The 17,509-nt window shown below is 42.9% G+C and overlaps 1 protein-coding gene across 1 annotated transcript in view; it reads right to left on the bottom strand.

Annotated features, from left to right (window-relative positions):
- The window catches only part of LOC142391219 (NACHT, LRR and PYD domains-containing protein 1-like), a 58,589-nt gene that overhangs the window by 36,714 nt on the left and 4,366 nt on the right, over positions 1-17,509 (bottom strand). The window lies entirely within an intron of this gene.

Below are 17,509 nucleotides of genomic sequence, written 5' to 3'. Positions count from 1 at the left end.
AACAAATCCCTAGGTTAAAATTACAGACTTATCACTTCAAAGAAGGCCCATGTTTTATTTGACTTCAACATAAATATAAACATAAACGCAAATTAAATAAATAAAAAAATTAAACAAGTACAACTCCGTAATTGGAAGAGTGATGGCTCATTATTCAACCGCCTATTTAAGAGGTGATTCTAGCGGCGCGGTAATGGCGAAACGATGGCAGATCTGGCTTTGTTAGAGGACCTGAACACGCACATCAGGCTCGAGAGAGTGTTCCGGGACCGGCAGGATTTCTTTCGGGAAAATGATGAGTGGCTTATGAGCCGTACAGGAGAGGCGCTTTAACACTGCGCATACGCGTACCACTGTGGAGAGGTGTACATGGCTCCTAAAGGGCAGGTGGATCTGTCTCTCGGCTGCGGGGGGAACCCTTCTATATACGCCCGAAAAGGTATGCAATATTATTATTGCATGCAGGGTTCTCCATACATTGCCCAAAAAAAATGGAGTGCCATTTCCAGATGTACATCCAGAGGAAATCCCTACCACCAGCCTGCACAGCCAAGAGCGCTCAGGAGGAGAGAGGAACTTATTCAGCGATTCTGACTTTTGGTAAGCATTCTGTTATTCAAAGAAAAAAGACGTAGCTCCGATCAGGCCAGCCACCCTCTCCTCCAAGGCACTCAAATCCAAACCTGGATTGGAGCCCCCCCCCCCCGCCCCCCCGTTTGTGACATGCTGCGTCGGAGAGCTGCGACCTTGGTGGCAAATTTCATATCGGACCACTTCTTCCTGATCTTATTGGAGAAAAAGTAAAACATCGTTCAATTTTAGATTTCATTTAATCTGGAGTTTATCACATTTTATTGACCATCACAGTAGGGGAAAACACATACCTCGTCCGGTCTGCGATTTACATCGCCAACGCTGTTGACAGCCGTCCCAGCTGTCAACAGCGTTTCTTTGCCGCCTTTTGCCTATCCATGTCGCAAATTCTAGAGGTGCGGCCTCTCAGCCCCCTTTTGTAGAAGGCGTGATTAGGATAATTACGATGGATTTCAGTCGCCGGATTTATCAACAGCCGCTCGGTCTTACGATGGGATTGGTGTGGTACGCATGTTCTGTAAATCTCACTTGAGCCTCTGCGTACGACGAGTTCTCCGCTCATATCAACGATGCTTTCTACGACGGCTTGATAAATGAGGGCCATTGTGTATGGATCTGATCGGAAGCATCTGGGTAGAGCAAAAGTTGGGGCAACGCCTTTAGCCTGAGTCACTTTAAACAGATTAAGCATTAACTGAGCTTTCGATTAGCAATAAATTAACATTGTTTAGCATTAGTAATACAGCTAGTATTGATTAGCAATAAGTAGCATTGATTAGCAATAGTTAGCATTTGTTAGCAATAATTAGCATTGATCAGTAATACAATTAGCATTGATTAGCAATAGCAATAAGGCTAATATTGGTTTAATTCTAAATTAGCAATAAATTAGCATTTATTAGCCACAGCTAGGAAGCTAACATCAATTGGCATTGGTTAGCAAACATTAGCATTAGCAATAAGCTAATAGTAACCGAACTCCAAACTAGAAATCAAAATAGCAACAAGCTAAATTAGCCTAATATTGAACTAACATTGGTTTAATTTTGAAACCAACCTAGAGCATAAGCTTTCAAAGCTAACATAGGCTAACATTAACATTGACAATATCCAAGCCAACAATTAGTATAATTAGCAGCATCTAAGCTAAATTTAATCGAGCATTAAATTAGCATTGTTTAGAGTGAGTTTAATTTAAATTGACTTTCAAGAGTTGTTAATAAATAAAATAAAATAAAAGGTGGCCAAAAGGTGGCACTTTCAATGTAACTGCCTGTAAGATTATGGAACAAAGAATTAAAGTTTACAAACCTGTTATAATTGGCTTTGTTCTTAGACATTAGGAATGAAATAAGTCTCAGTACTTTTCCATATGACCTTAAGTGATGCAGGAGTAGACAGACAAAACAATCAGGAAAGTCTGGGAAACCAAGGGCAGATTGATACACACACATTATTTGAATTCCTCAGAGACATTATTTGGGTTAGTACGATTCATATCCAATCACATTTGATCAACAAGGGATCCACCTTGGGAAACTAGGAGACATATATACGAGGTGTAACCGGAGATACGGGGCTCTGTCTGACGGATTCCTGCGAGAGTTCTGTCAGACTGAGACCAGCGCTGAAATACTCCACTTGTTGCCATACCAATAAAGACTTCATTTTCACTTGAATTACTCCGGTCCGTTCTTGAGCCTCCTACTAAAAGAACCCGATCTAACAAATGGTGCCGTGACCCGGGGTTCGAAGGCTAAAGGACCACCGTGCCGTGCGTCCGACCCCCGTGCGAGGGAGGACGCCTCGAGGTGATAGGAGGGACAACTTTTTTCAGACAATCAGGCGCCAGAAAGAGGTGAGCAGAACACCACTTAATGACTAAATGTGAAATTTCTGCATATTGAATAACCTAAATGAAGTTGTCTGAATTAAGTTGTCCTCTGGTCATAGTGAATCCAAGTGTTAATGTACTGTCTGATGTTTGCATTGAATGGTAACACGTGAAGTATAATACACATAGTCTCACATAGGGAAAGTGAATAAGTGTCCTGACAAGTGAATTCGAACAAATAAAAGACAAGATAAATTCATTTTATAAATGAATGTCCCAGTCGGGGAGCTTGTCTTCAAAATTTGTTTCCGTGCACTAATAGCTAAGTGTGGCCGAAGTAGTTTATAAAATCCCCAAATTGAGGGGGGTCAACTAAATAAATAAATAAAATTAGTGGAATTCCGACACGGAAGGTTTCTCCTCTGACGAAAGTTAGAACGAGGGATTGAGACCTCCGGGGTGCGAAGCGGTCTATAATCCCGAGACATAGTCGGTCTGACAAGAATAAATTTATACTGTAGGACACAGGGTCAGATTTTTTATTTTCATGCAACTGTGGGGTGGGGTTCGCCGCTCGAAGATATTTGACTGCGCCAGCAGATCTCGAGTGGTTTCTGTTCAATATTGGGGTTGGTATAGATAAAAAGGGGGGAGAACAAGTGGCTGCGCGTGCAATACGGGTCGATTTGTTCGGGGAAAGCATTATTTTTATGGTGTGACCCAAAGTTTTGGAATAAACAAATGCTTTGATAAGTGGGGTAACCCCGAGAGGTGGAGCGCACAGAACACAGCGTTCTGCGTAGAAGTTTCTTCACTACTTTCAGCATTTGGGCAATTACGTCTTCCATATACTTTGATTAACATGTGTATAACTTTTGAATATGTCACAAAAATTGATTGACGACTGGAAAAAAATGCAAATCCGGCTCGCTGGGGTCGGTGCTGATTGACACGTTAGAAAGATGGAAGAAAAAAGTGTCGATGAGTGGCGAAAAACGAGCAACGGACAGGTTTGTGGATTGGTCCACAGAGATGCAAAATAGGGGGATGTTTGGACCCGTTGCAAATGTTCCGCCTAAGCTTATAATGTTGGCAGTTTTTGCAAAGCAAGCGAAAATCAGTAAGGAACAGGCAGAACAGCAATGTCAGGGAGCGGGGATAATGCAGAGATGCACAGCAGAGAGAGAATTAACAAAAGCCTCAATTTTTCTCGCAGATTGTGAATGTTTTTTCGAGGAATTAAAATTTTCAATTCAAACACGGTCCTCTGCACTTATGGAACAAATTAACCCAGAGAAAAAATCTTCTCCAGTGAGCCATGAGAATGAGGAGGAAAATAGACCTCCAAGCACAGCTCCTCCGACTGAGAAGCAGGGGAGCAACTCGCTTCTGCATTCTCCTCCCCCTTATGCTGAAGCTCGCATGCTCTACACTACACAGCGAGCCCGTCCAAAACTCTGAAATGACTTTATATTGTGATGGGCATAGCCATCATGCACCAGGCGGCACATTAATAGCATCATATGCTGTTGTGGAAGACGCATCCGATGGATTGCGGACACGAAAGGCACAGATAATTCCACAGCCGGCATCAGCTCAAATGGCAGAACTGGTTGCAATCACAGAGGCATGCCTAGTGGCAAAAGACAAAACGGTAACAATCTATACAGACTCAGCTTACGCAGTTCAAGCTGTACATGTAGATATGTGTCACTGGAGAAGAAAGGGGTTTGTGACCTCAGCAGGCACCCCTGTAAAACACCTGAAACAATTACTTGACTTATACCATGCTTTACTTGAACCAAAACAAGTTGCCATAGTCAAGTGCAGAGGACATCAAAAAGGGGAGGGTAAAATAACAAGGGGTAACCATGCGGCAGATATGGCAGCAAAAGCCATAGCAGGGTACACTGCATTTAACCAAATGTTTCAGAATACATTAGAGGATAAATTGCAACAACAGCTAAGTGTACAAAACATCAGAGAGCTCCAGGGAGCAGCTGCTCCCTCAGAAAAACAAGCATGGAAAAAAAAAGGGAGCCACAAAAGATTCCACAGGACTTTGGAGGAATCATGAAGGCAAAATCGTAGCTCCAGCTGGGCTGCTAAACTTGCTATGTCAAGAAGCACACAGTAGAGCTCACTGTGCTAGCTCAAAAGTGACAGCGCTCATTTCACAACATTGGTGGCATCCCCACCTCATGGACACAACAAAATACTTTGTGCAATCATGTGAAATTTGCAATCCAAAGGTTTCTCTCAAAGCAGGATTGGGTACTTCCCCAGTGCCTGATGCCCCATGGAAACAAATAGTAATTGATTTTACTGACATGGGAGCAGCCAAAAGGACTGAATGTAAGAGATTTCTTCTCGTGTGTGTAGATCCCTTCTCTAGATGGGTTGAAGCCACACCGACCAGAACTGAACAAGGAAAAGAAGTCATTAAATGGCTTACAAGAGAAATAATTCCAAGATTTGGGGTACCAGAAGTGATAAGATCTGATAATGGCACCCACTTCTCTAATGACCAATTAAGAGAAGTGGAAAAGATGTTTGGAATTAGACATATGTTTGGTGCAGTGTATCACCCAGCTTCACAGGGACTTGTGGAAAGAGCGAATAGAACAATTAAGGAGGGTTTAGCAAAAGTCTGTGCGGACACACGGTTAACCTGGCTTGATGCTCTCCCTATTGTGCTATTTAACATGAGATCTACTCCAAATGCCACCATGAATGTGAGTCCACATGAGGTTTTGACAGGCAGGAGGATGCCCTGTCCATTTACAACTGCACCAACAGATACACCTCCTGTTTTATTACAACATGAAAACATGTGTGAATATGTAAAACAATTGAACAACACGGTGATGAGTATATCTCAACAGGTTGCAGAAATACTCACGAAGGAACAGGACCGAGACACTTCACTAGTTGAAGTTGGAAACTGGGTCAGGAGAGTCAACAAACTTAACTGGTCCTCTCCACGGTGGTCTGGACCATACAAAGTAGCAGAGACCACATCACATTGTGTAAAGGTATGGTTGACAGAAGACAAACTCAGTAATTGGATTCACAAGACGCACTGTACTTTTGCTCAAGATCCTACCGACAGAACACTGACCGAGGTTCGTACTGACCTAAGAACCTCATTAACGGACAAAGACTAAAGAAAAGTGACTGACAATGAAACCAGTAAGAAAAGCACCACTTTGGGGGCTACATGGTCATGCCTCAGTAACGGTTGCAATAACTCTGCTCGGTTCCATATGTCTCTTATGGTGTGCTGCTAATCATAACACATCCTCTCAACTCGCTACTCCACACCATGTAACTAGAAGATCTCCCGGTAACAGGAAGAGCATATTCCAATTGCAGTTTATTGAGAAACAAGATGGTCTCGTACAATTCGACGTGCTCAATCATAAATTGTGGATCTAACGAGGAATGGTTTAAAGGATCAGAGAAGTACATTTGTGTGGTCCCAGACGTCACTGGACATGCTAATGGTAAATGGTACCCCTCCAGGTGTTCCTCCTGGACTTATGTTACAGCTAACACCGGCCCGAATGACTGGGGATATTATCCTACTAAAGCAATCGCAGGACCAAACCCACTAAAAACACGATTGTCCTTATTTAAAGGTACATCTGGACATTCTTGTAAGAAGAGATCTTGTAATCCATTAATAGTTAAATTAAAGAACCCCCAAAAATCAGACTCTGGAATGTATGTTCTAGGGGCATATGTGAGTGGAACTGATCCTTTAGGATACTTTCGGATAAATGTGACAACACAATCCCAACTGATAGACAATAATACCGTAGCAGCAAGCCCTGAAATAGACACAGGTTTGTACCAGGGAAATTTCTGGCTAGACTGGGTAAAAAGTGCAGCAAAATTGGCTATGAAACAAGATTGTATTGTGTGTTCTCCCCCCAGTCCAGCTCTCCTAACAGTACCATCACTGTTCTCTCGAAATGAAAGTTTTTGCATGATGCAGTTGCATATGACTGAGAATCCTGATGTAGCATGCAAACATCTGGAGACCCCACATCCATTAGCTCCAACCTGAGCGGTCCCACCGATTTTCACACCTGTAAAAACAAACCACACCTGTCTAACTAGATTTAGTAAATATGGATACAGGGTAGGTCACATCCCAAAGGACTGGTGTGCCACTACAATTAATGCTACAACATGGATTAATGCTACCAAATTTAGACAGGCCCGCGCAGATGTGTACTGGTATTGTGGTAAAACTCGTTTGAGAAATACACTCCCTCCCAACTGGTCAGGAACATGTACTATCATATCATTAGTGATACCAATAACCATCATCAAAGTAACAGCATCTGAGGTTACCTCATGGTTGTCCACTCATGACACCCGCAGCGGAAGTAGACGCAAGAGAGAGACATTTAGCATATATCAAAATTCTCCAACTTACATAGACGCTATTGGGGTCCCCAGAGGAGTACCCGATGAATATAAATTGGTAAATCAAATTGGAGCGGGATTCGAATCATCCCTATTTTGGTGGGTTACAATTAACAAGAATGTAGACAGGATTAATTACATTCACTTTAATGTTCAAAGACTCAATAACATGACCAGAGATGCGATAGCAGGCCTACATGAACAGTTAGCGGCTACGTCACTGATGACCTATCAAAATAGAATGGCCCTTGATTTCCTTCTAGCTGAAAAAGGAGGTGTTTGCGCTATGTTCGACCATGAGTGCTGTGTTTTTATTCCAAACAACACAGCTCCAGATGGCTCCATAACTCGAGCCCTTGTTGGCCTCCAAACTATGTCTGCAGAGCTGGCAAGACACTCAGGTCAAGAAAGCCCACTATCCAACTGGTTGGACAAAACGTTCGGTAAATGGAAAACAATGATAACGTATGTATTCATTGCGCTACTGGCATCGGTGACTATGTTTACCTTGTGTGGTTGTTGCTGCATACTGTGTATCCGACAGCTCTGTGTAAAATGCATCACTACGGTAATTGATAATAAGTTACCGGCACTGCCTGCGTATCAATTGATTCAGCAAACAGGTGAGACAATTGCTTTGGACGACTTCCCTGACCTGGAAAAGGAAGACATGGAATCAGACTCAGAATATGAAGACCACTGTGTGTATACTTAGACCCCAATGCAAACAGGAGGTTTGCTTGAGCAAACCCAGAAATGCAATATATGTTTGTCATCTGTTGTCATTTGTTGTCCTAACCTGTGTTGTCTGGTGTTCAGTGTTGTCATAATCCCAAAACTGTCTAAATGATTTTCCACAGCAGAATAAATGGATAATACAGAAGTTCTCATGAATGCTGGACAGCAACTTGGTGAGAATTCTGGTGTTGTCCTATAAAGAAGGATTATACCAACTGTGTTGATGTTGATCGTGATGATGTGTTCCCTAAATAATTTGAATATTTTACAAAAAAAATCAAAACCAAGGGTTATACCAACTGGCCAGTTGTTTTGTTTTGGTTTATGTTTATTTTATGATTTTTTATTTAATTTATTTTGGTTTTGTTTTGATTTGGGGTCCATATGAAAAATAAATATATGATGAATTGGGCATTAAAATTGAACCTTTCCCTAAGTAGAAAAATACAGTGCAAATAACATTTTGCACTACTGCGCTGCGAGATTTGCTAATATTATTCCACAGATTCAGAACCACTACAGGACGTACGGCCGGAGGACTCATAAGCTTGCGTTCTGGGAGGCCTTGCCCATCATGCCAAGATGATGGTGGAAAACAACACAACAAAATTATCCCAAAAGAAAAGTAGTTAGGGAGGGGATGCTGAATATCCCTCAAGGAAGCGATGTACTGGTGACCTCTCCTTCCAAGATTAGTTCCGGATCAGAATGCTGAACATACGTTCAGCCATGAGGAAAACCAAGCATCGAGGAGTGACAGGATTGGACCACAAGAGACCACACGACTCGTCATGTGGTCATCTAAGAAAGATATAATCATTTAGAAAGTTAATCACAATTACTCAGAGGCTAATATAATCATATAATCAAGCCTTGATTAAATTTATATGTTTCATGTTTAAAGTGTTTAGATAGTTCCTCTTAAAGGCTGATAATGAATCATTTTTAGAATGTCAATTGCCAGTGGGGTGACTCAGCTGTTTGGAGCGGGACCTAGGTTGGTCGGTCGCCAAGTGGAAATGGGGCCATAGGAGAATTTTTCCCGGTTAAGCCATCGGGTTTTCGCTCCTACTCGCTGCAAACGGTGGACGAGCCTGCTGGTAATGTTAATCGCCTTATGCAATGTTTGAGTGTCAGTAGAAGAGAAATGATGTGAAGATTTTTGATTAATCAGTATTCTGTTGTTATGGTACTTATGGGGGAGCAAGGCCTTGCTAACCACATAAGGTTTTAGGCCATAATGAACAAAGAGTCCACACAGACGATGGGTTCGGGGCCACATACACACAATACATATAGCAAAATATTATTTTCTACATATAATCTATTAAGAAATGTGCTCATTTGCGGAGTTATTTTCAGTTGAGTGGGGAAGGTTTTAAACTTAATAGAAAAGAGTCTCTATTTCTAGAATCTTGATTAATACTCCTGATATAGAAGGTTTTGCTAACGCATCAGAATTTTTTTCTAAATGTGCTCATTTGCAGAGTTATAATCAGTGACTTATGAAGGTCTTAACCCTCTCGGAAAGAGTTTCTGTTCCGAGTAAAATGATGGAATAGTCCGGATTTGAAAGTGTAGCTTAAGCATTACAATTATGTTTACTATTTCCATGCCTGTGCAATGAAGACTTGCTTGCTGCTTTAATTGCAATGATGAACAGCTTTCACATAAGCTTACATAATAACACATGAAGTCACATCAAAAGGGGGATGACAGACGTCTCCTAACTGGTTGTGCTACATCTCAAAAGGTAAGTGGCTCTTGCAGTTTGGGGGGTGGCTGCTAAAGTCTTGCTACTGCTAATACAGATGTGACACAATACAGAATATTACATTCCTACCTCAGTTATTTGACTGAATTAGTTGAAATGATAAAATCACTTCAAAAGGGGGATTGTTATAATTGGCTTTGTTCTTAGACATTAGGAATGAAATAAGTCTCAGTACTTTTCCATATGACCTTAAGTGATGCAGGAGTAGACAGACAAAACAATCAGGAAAGTCTGGGAAACCAAGGGCAGATTGATACACACACATTATTTGAATTCCTCAGAGACATTATTTGGGTTAGTACGATTCATATCCAATCACATTTGATCAACAAGGGATCCACCATGGGAAACTAGGAGACATATATACGAGGTGTAACCGGAGATACGGGGCTCGGTCTGACGGATTCCTGCGAGAGTTCTGTCAGACTGAGACCAGCGCTGAAATGCTCCACTTGTTGCCATACCAATAAAGACTTCATTTTCACTTGAATTACTCCGGTCCGTTCTTGAGCCTCCTACTAAAAGAACCCGATCTAACAAACCAAAGCACAAAAGCAAAAAGAGACAGGAAAAGAGAGAGCTTGAATTAAAAAGTTTTACATTTCTTTGAAAATGCAGAGCTATATCCAACACTGCCAGGAGCAGTAAACATACAAGGAGATTCTGAAATGAAAAATCACAAAATATCTCATGAACGTCCAGAACTACAAATAGCTACATCAAGCAGTCATGGAGCTCCTGAGCCAGACGCCGTCTGTAATTCAGATCAGGCAAGGGGACTGCTCCCACAATATCAAAAATCACCAGAACTGGCACCTCCAGTTCAAAAGGCATCTTCTGAAGAACATAAGAGTCCAACAGCGTCAGCAGCGAGTTTGATAGAAGGGAAGCAGGGACAGTATGTGCCGTGGCAGATGCTCGACCTAGCGGGGCTGGTTGCTCGATTGCCGGACATTCACACAGGTGCAAGTAGATGGATAAGAGCTTTTGAACAAGAGACTGAGCATAAACTGTTGTCTGTGGGACACATTAAGGCAGTGTGGGCACTGTGTTTTGGAACTTCTACCATGGAGGGCATTTTGAGACACAGTGAGAATGACTGGATGTTGAGCCACCGAGCTGATGGAACTGATTTTAATGCATATCAAGCTGCACTCTGGAGAGCGTTACGAGCTGAGTTTCCTGTGGGAGTGGACCTCGAAGCATTAAAGGGGGAGCCACTGTCAGGAACAGAGAGTCCGGTTGTGTACATTGCACAACAATTGAAGAAATGGACACAAGAGACTGAGGAAGAAATTGAAATGGGTGACATTGTTCAGAGTTTCCATCAAAGAGGTTCTGCCTGCCCCAGTTCAGGGGCGGCTGGAGGATGCGGTGGGGCTGAATTCAATGTCACATGGACAATTCCGAGACCACGTGGTGCATGCAGTAGACAAATACAGAAAACAACTGAAACAGAAGGAGCAGGAGGAGGATATGCAAAGGGAACTTGCACGATTGCAGTTAGAAGAACTGCAAGTGAAGCAAGAAGTACAAAATGAGGCCATGACAGCGGGGGCCGCTGAATAGCCATCACAGGGGCAAGTCCATCGTCGACCCTGTCAAAGGTTAAGAAGAGGTGCACCTGGAGGACGAAGGTCCTCGGGGGCATGTTGGGCCTGTGGCGAGAGGGGACATTTTGTTTACAGCTGTCCGAGAGCACCGAGAAACCCGAGTGTTCGGCAGGACCGTGGCCAGTCCCTGGGGGGCGGAGCAAGTGGCCCGGCAGGTCCAAGGCGTTCCTCTGGCAGAGGAATCCCAGTATTGGTTTACATTGACATATAGAGGTAAGAAGTACACAAATTACAAAACAAAACAAAAGTGTCTAAATTTAAGTTTTAGCATTGTTGGAGTATCTATTTATCCCATAGGGAACTACTGATATCTCTCCATCCCACTTGGAGGGAGTAAGAAAAGCGCCATGTCCAAATAAATAAATAAATAACATAAAATAAAATAAAAAACAATTGATGAAGTTAGGATCGTTTTGGGGAAGATTATGCAATAAAATGAGTTTCCTCTGAAAGGAATCATGAAAAATCCAAAGATCAAATGTTGAAAGCACAACTGGAGTGGACAAACGAGGCTAAGTTAGCCTTTGAAAGTTTGAAACAAGATTTGCAAAGTCATCCAAAACGGGCAACACTAGTCTATGAGAAGCCATTTTTCGTATATGTCTCCAAGAGACACCATAAGATTTCAGAACTAACAAATCAGAGTAGGTATGTTGTGACTCGGACAGGATGTTTGCAGGTTGTGCATCTTTTGACACGTCCAGATGTGAGAATACAGAAGTGTACTACATCGGGATCTGCGGATGTCATTCCACGGGAGTTTGAAGGAGAACCACATGAGCGTGTGTCAGAAGCTGTGAGATACATTAAACTGAGACCTGACATAGGAGCAACTCCACTTGTTCAGGCTGATGTCACTTATGTTGTGCATGGTTCATGTTGTGAGATCATTTGGGTGATCATGCCGGTTTTGCAGTTGTGAAACAGGAAGGTGGGAAACTTTGTGACGGTGAAAGCTGAGAAGTGTGAACGGCCATGTTCGGTACAGTTGGCTGAACTGAAGGCACTAACGGAAGCATGTCGACTGGCGAAAGGTAAGGTTGCAAATGTGTACACAGATTCTGCATATGCTCATGATATTTGCTATTTGTTTGAAGCAGTTTGGAAGCAGAGAGGGTTCAGGAGGTCAGACGGAAGTCCAGTGCGACAGGAGGTCCAAATGAAGGAGCTGAGTGCAGGCCATGATGCTCCTCGCGAGACTGGCAGGGATAGAGTGTCAAAGAATCGTAAAGGTAACGAAATGGTCAGTAAAGGTAATAACGCAGCTGATGAGGCAGCGAAAGTAGCATCAAAGTGCCAGCTTGCTGTTTTGGCACCAATGGTGTTACTGGAGCCAGAGGTCGCGCCATCACAAGGATATTGGTCATACATATTGGATAGACAGTCGTAAAGTTTTTGGTAAGAGAAGTGATTCCTCAATTTGTCAGTCCATCAGAGATTAGCTCAGATAATGGTTAAGTGTTTGTTTAGAAAGTTGCAAAGGGCATTCTGCAGCAGCTGCAAATCAAGCAGCGCTGTGGGGCCGTTTATCATCCGCAAAATCAGGGGTGATCGAGAGAATTAATGGAACCTGGAAAATGAAATTGAATTAAATCTGTGCTTCAACTAAACTAAACTGGATGCTTTGCTGCTTGCACTAATGAGCTTTCGTATGCAGACTCATAGAGTCACGCACTAACACCGCATAAAATACTAACGGGTCGACCCATGCCGGCACCTCAGTGAGAGGTCCCTTTAAAGGGCCCCCACTTGAGCAGTTGCGAACAGAGTGGACAGCTTACATGAAGCAATTAACGGCAATCCACAGAACAATCTATCTACAGGAGGAGAACAGAGACTCAGGTCTCGAACAGCTGGTTGAGAGACCAGTGGTGCCAGGAGACCAGGTGCACATCAAAGTGTTCCGAAGGAAGTGATTTGGGCCAAGACGGAAAGGACCGTACACAATGGTGCGAGCAACGCCAACAGCAGTTCAAGTGGAAGGTAGCAACACATGGTACCATTTGAATCACTGCACTAAGGTTCGGACTGAAGACACAGACTGAGTCGAGTCCGAGGGAAAGGATGAACAAAAGGAAGAGGTTAAGATTTCTGACACTGTGAGCATCCAGGTGTGGGTGTTGGCCGACAGCATCGGTTCAGGAGAACGAAGCCTGGAGATGTTGGACGGGATCCTGCAAACAGGAGAGGCTGGAAGGGTCCCGTGATGAAGCCACCCCGCAGGGGAAGTAGCCAGCCTGGGTCAGATGAGTATGATGCAACAATACACACACACTCTGACCATGCCACGCCACAAACTTTGCCAGCAATACACACTAGAGCTAGTCGAGAAGAGGTATCTGCTAAGCTTGAATTTAAGTTCATGGGAATAAAGGATGGTGAGGAAGTGTGGAGCATGGGTCTGGAGGAGGAGACGACCAAATCACCGCCTCGACAAAGGGGCAATCTGAGCATACGGAGTGTACATGCACAGGTAGAGACAGGAAAACAGTGTAACTGTGGAAGATGGGTTAAGGCAGCACAGGATATGTGGTATAGATGGGCATGGTACACTACGAGAGGACTGACAGCGACGGAGTGTCTCATATGCGCAGACGCTCCAGGAGCATTGCCTGTTGTTGTTCCAGAGCCACACACCTTCAGGGACTGTGCGGTGGTCCAGCAACGGGAATGCAGAGCAGGTAGGTTCACATCGGAAGAGGATAAATGGTTATTGTTTCCTATGTGTGGTATTAAGTGCAGATTGATGTTTGGGCCAAATAAATTACATAATTTTCAAAATAGGGAAGGGCCACATATTGGAGTCTTCTTGTGCTGAATTTAATCTTAGTACAACACAGAATGGGCCTCCGACTGATTATAGAGCAGATTACGATGGTGAGTTTGAATGCTTTACAAGTGATGGATTTAATAATGTCAGTGGAACTCACGTAGGTGATACTACTGTTAAATGCAATGTCGCATGAGTTTTATCTTGGTTTCCACACGCAAATATGAAACCAATATTTATCAGGACACCTGTGTGGGTTGAAAATCCGGTTCCTTTGGATAAAAAAAAAAAAATGTGAAAATATAGAAATGACAATTCTAACTTTATATCTTTTTGGGGATCAGACACACCCAATAGCTGAGAGTTACTGGATGTGTGGACATGATGTTTTGTTAAATGTGTTACCCAACAGGTGGATAGGTCTTTGTGCACTTGTGAGGAGGAAGACATCAGTTGTGTTAGTGTACGACAAGGTAAACGAGTTACTGGGGTTGGATGTAGAAAACGGGAGAATTAAAAGATCTAGTGGTGACTACATCATGGATAAGCACGTTTACTTGGATGCAATAGGGCAGCCGAGAGGGATTCCTTTTGAGTTCAAAGCACGCAGTGAGATTGCAGCTGGATTTGAGTCTATTTTGACGTGGATCATATTTAACAAAATGTGGAGAGCATTAATTACATATAATACAACCAACAGAGAATTCTTAGCTACACGAGTGAAGGGCTTGCAGCCTGTGGAGAACAACTACATGAGACGAGTATGATGGCTTGGTAGAACAGACAAGTTTTAGAATGGATATTAGCGGAGAAAGGTGGTGTTTGCCAGATGGTTGGGAAAAATGTTGTACATTTATACCCGGGAACACTGCAGCTCATGGGACGTTTACAACGGCCATGAAGGAGATCAGAGAACTGAAAGAGGAGCTGACGTGTGATGCTGGTGGGAGTGAATGGTGGTGGACTGGTCTGTTTGGGATTTTGGGAGAAGGGGGAGCGATGACAGGTAAAGCGGGAAGAGCTATATTGTTAATATTGATAATGGTCTCCCGATTGGTGTGTTGCATTATACCCATTCTGAGAAGGTGGTTGCTGCAAGTGATGTTCAAACGAACAGTGGAGGGAATCAGGAGGCGGATGACCTTGCGAGACCAGGTCTGAGGACCAACGCATGGAAGAGCTGGTCGACGAATGAGGGTTACCAACGGACGGTTCACAAGATTCTTTCCTCTGGTGTGGAACCAAATATAGCCTGATAGGGAGAGGAGATGGTAAAGATCTCTTTTATTGGGAGCGACGTGCTGGCAACCTCTTCTCCCAGAGTTAGCTTAGCAGTTCCAGACCCAGCCGGACGGATGTTCGGCCAGAAGCAGACGACGCCAGAGTACGGGAGATGGGATGGGACTGGAGGAGCTGCATTACATTGCATTTTATTACTATTGTTGTGTGATAATCCATAATTTTCTGTATTGTACTTGGTACAAAACTGTGATTTATTCATTTGATGATGGTTGTGTATTCATTCTATGTGTATTATCAATCAGAACTGATCACTGATATGTCCATTGCCAGTTGTGTTAGTCAACTGTTCGGAGTGCGACCTTTGGTAAAGTGGTCGGTCGCCAAGTGGGGTGGGGCCGTAGGTGAGTTTTCCCAAAATAAGAACATGAGTTACGAAAGTAGCAGCCGGTGGGTTTTTCGCTCCTATGCACTGCGAACAGTGGACAGGTGTGATGGCAATGTTAAAAATTTGTATTATTGTTGAATTCAGTATAATTTAATGTGATTTGGGTACATATATATATTCCTTTTCATTTATTCAATATGTTCCCTTTGACTCAGAATGTAGAATTATTAGAATAATTTAGTGTTTATTATGTTAATTAATTATTAATTAATTAGTTATGTTAATTATGTGGGATGATTTTCTTTCATTTTAGATTATTTCTTTATTAAATCACTGATAAGTGATTTCAGGGGGGATTATGTGGGAGAGAAATGTCATGACATGGCCTAATTACATCGTGTGCTTTGTTGACTGGTTCATATGAATATTGTTTAAGGTTAGAATGAGCTTGTTTACGATAACGGCGAAAGCCAGGCGCCTTAGAGAAGATTGGGCTTGAGCCACGTACGCATTGTATGAAGCAGGGCAGTATAAAGGAGTGTCACAAACTGAGGTCAGAAGGAATTTCCAGACATTCTGAATGCACATGTTTCTGTGACGGTTTGTTCAATAAAACTTCCCCATGAGAGGCTGACCGCGCGGATTCGACTCCTTTTTTCTCCACAATGGACGCTTTGACTAACTATCAGAATCAGTGGAGTTTGAGGCTGATGGTTGGGAGACCTCCCCCATCTCCAGCAGGAAGCTACAAAGCTGAAGCTACAAATCTGTTCTTCTTCAACTTAAATCTGAGTTTCTGCTCTCTGATAAACTGCTGAGCGTACAAATGTCCTTCTCTCATGTTTAAACCCCTTTCCTTCATTCAGCCTTGACAGAGAAATGGGATAAGGAGTTGGAGGAAAACATGAGGGAGAAGCACAGCTGAACCGGATATAAACGAGAAGCAAGTTCTCCCAAATAAAATAGGAAGTAAAGCTAACAAGATACAGAAGAGGAGCTGATTTCATTAGAAACATGACTGGAATACAGAACATGGAAGTAGAGCAAAATCTGAGTCGACACAAAACAACAACTTTACAAAAGTAAAAGATGATTTTTCAAAGGAACAGCTCTTCTTCAGTCTCTGAAAGTGAGAAAAGAATTGCCTTGACAGGTGAAAAATAGGGGAGCAACGGATCAAAAATCTCACGGTTCGGATCGTTCCTCGGATCGGATCATTTTTCGGATCAGCAAAAAAAAAAAAAAAAAAAAAAATAGACAAGAAAAATAAACATGTTTTGTCTTTTTGTTTATTAACACTTTTAAATTATTAAATTGAAATATATAAAATCAACTGAAAGTGCACAATTAGCATCTTCTTTTCAACATAATCAAAGAAAAACAACTTTTGTGATCGCTTTAGCCCGGTCGGATTGTGAAGGAAGGGGCTGCTTAAACACCGCGGTGATGAGGAGCCGCTTTCGGTTTCACTCCTGTCAGTGAAACACCGGGGTCGCTGCAAATGCGTGGCAATGCTCGATGTGTTTCCACTGTTGTGTGGCTTTCTTGTGCCACAGTGCCTACACACCGTCACGGTTTTATCCACCAACCTCTTTCCTTCTTCATTAAATTTGACAGGGAAGCCAAAATGCTCCCAAACAGGGGATTTAAATGACGTGGGGCGTGAAGCTCTTCTGTTCCTCTGCTCGCCGTGACCACGCTGTGTTTTCTTTGTTAGCTATCGCTATGTCAGCTACTTGTTATGTCTGTGTGGTAACCTAGGCGACAGGTTTGTGTGGCAGCGCGAGTATATGGAAACAGACAGAGGCAGCAGTTATCGTTACAGTAGTCACCGAAGTCTAGCCTACTTTTATTTTCCATGCCCACTGTTCTACATGTTGTACGCTGAGGACAATAAATCACAAACGAGCCATAGGACTGTTCGCTTATTGAAGAGGGAACTGTTGCAGACTTTTACCCAGAGCGTGGAAAGTAGCTCTGTCCCTGGAACTAGCAGGAATGGTAACGGCTGTGTGAGGACTGAACATGCACACAATATTTTTTTTCAGAAATCGATCCGCGGATCATGTGTGTGCCGAACCGAAATAATTGATCCGAACGGATCAATGATGATCCGTTGCAC

The sequence above is a fragment of the Odontesthes bonariensis genome, chromosome 11 (assembly GCF_027942865.1).
Source record: "Odontesthes bonariensis isolate fOdoBon6 chromosome 11, fOdoBon6.hap1, whole genome shotgun sequence".
Classification (NCBI taxonomy): Eukaryota; Metazoa; Chordata; class Actinopteri; order Atheriniformes; family Atherinopsidae; genus Odontesthes; species Odontesthes bonariensis.
The sequence above is the reverse complement of the archived record's forward strand: the minus strand, read 5'-3'. Positions and strand labels throughout refer to the sequence as shown.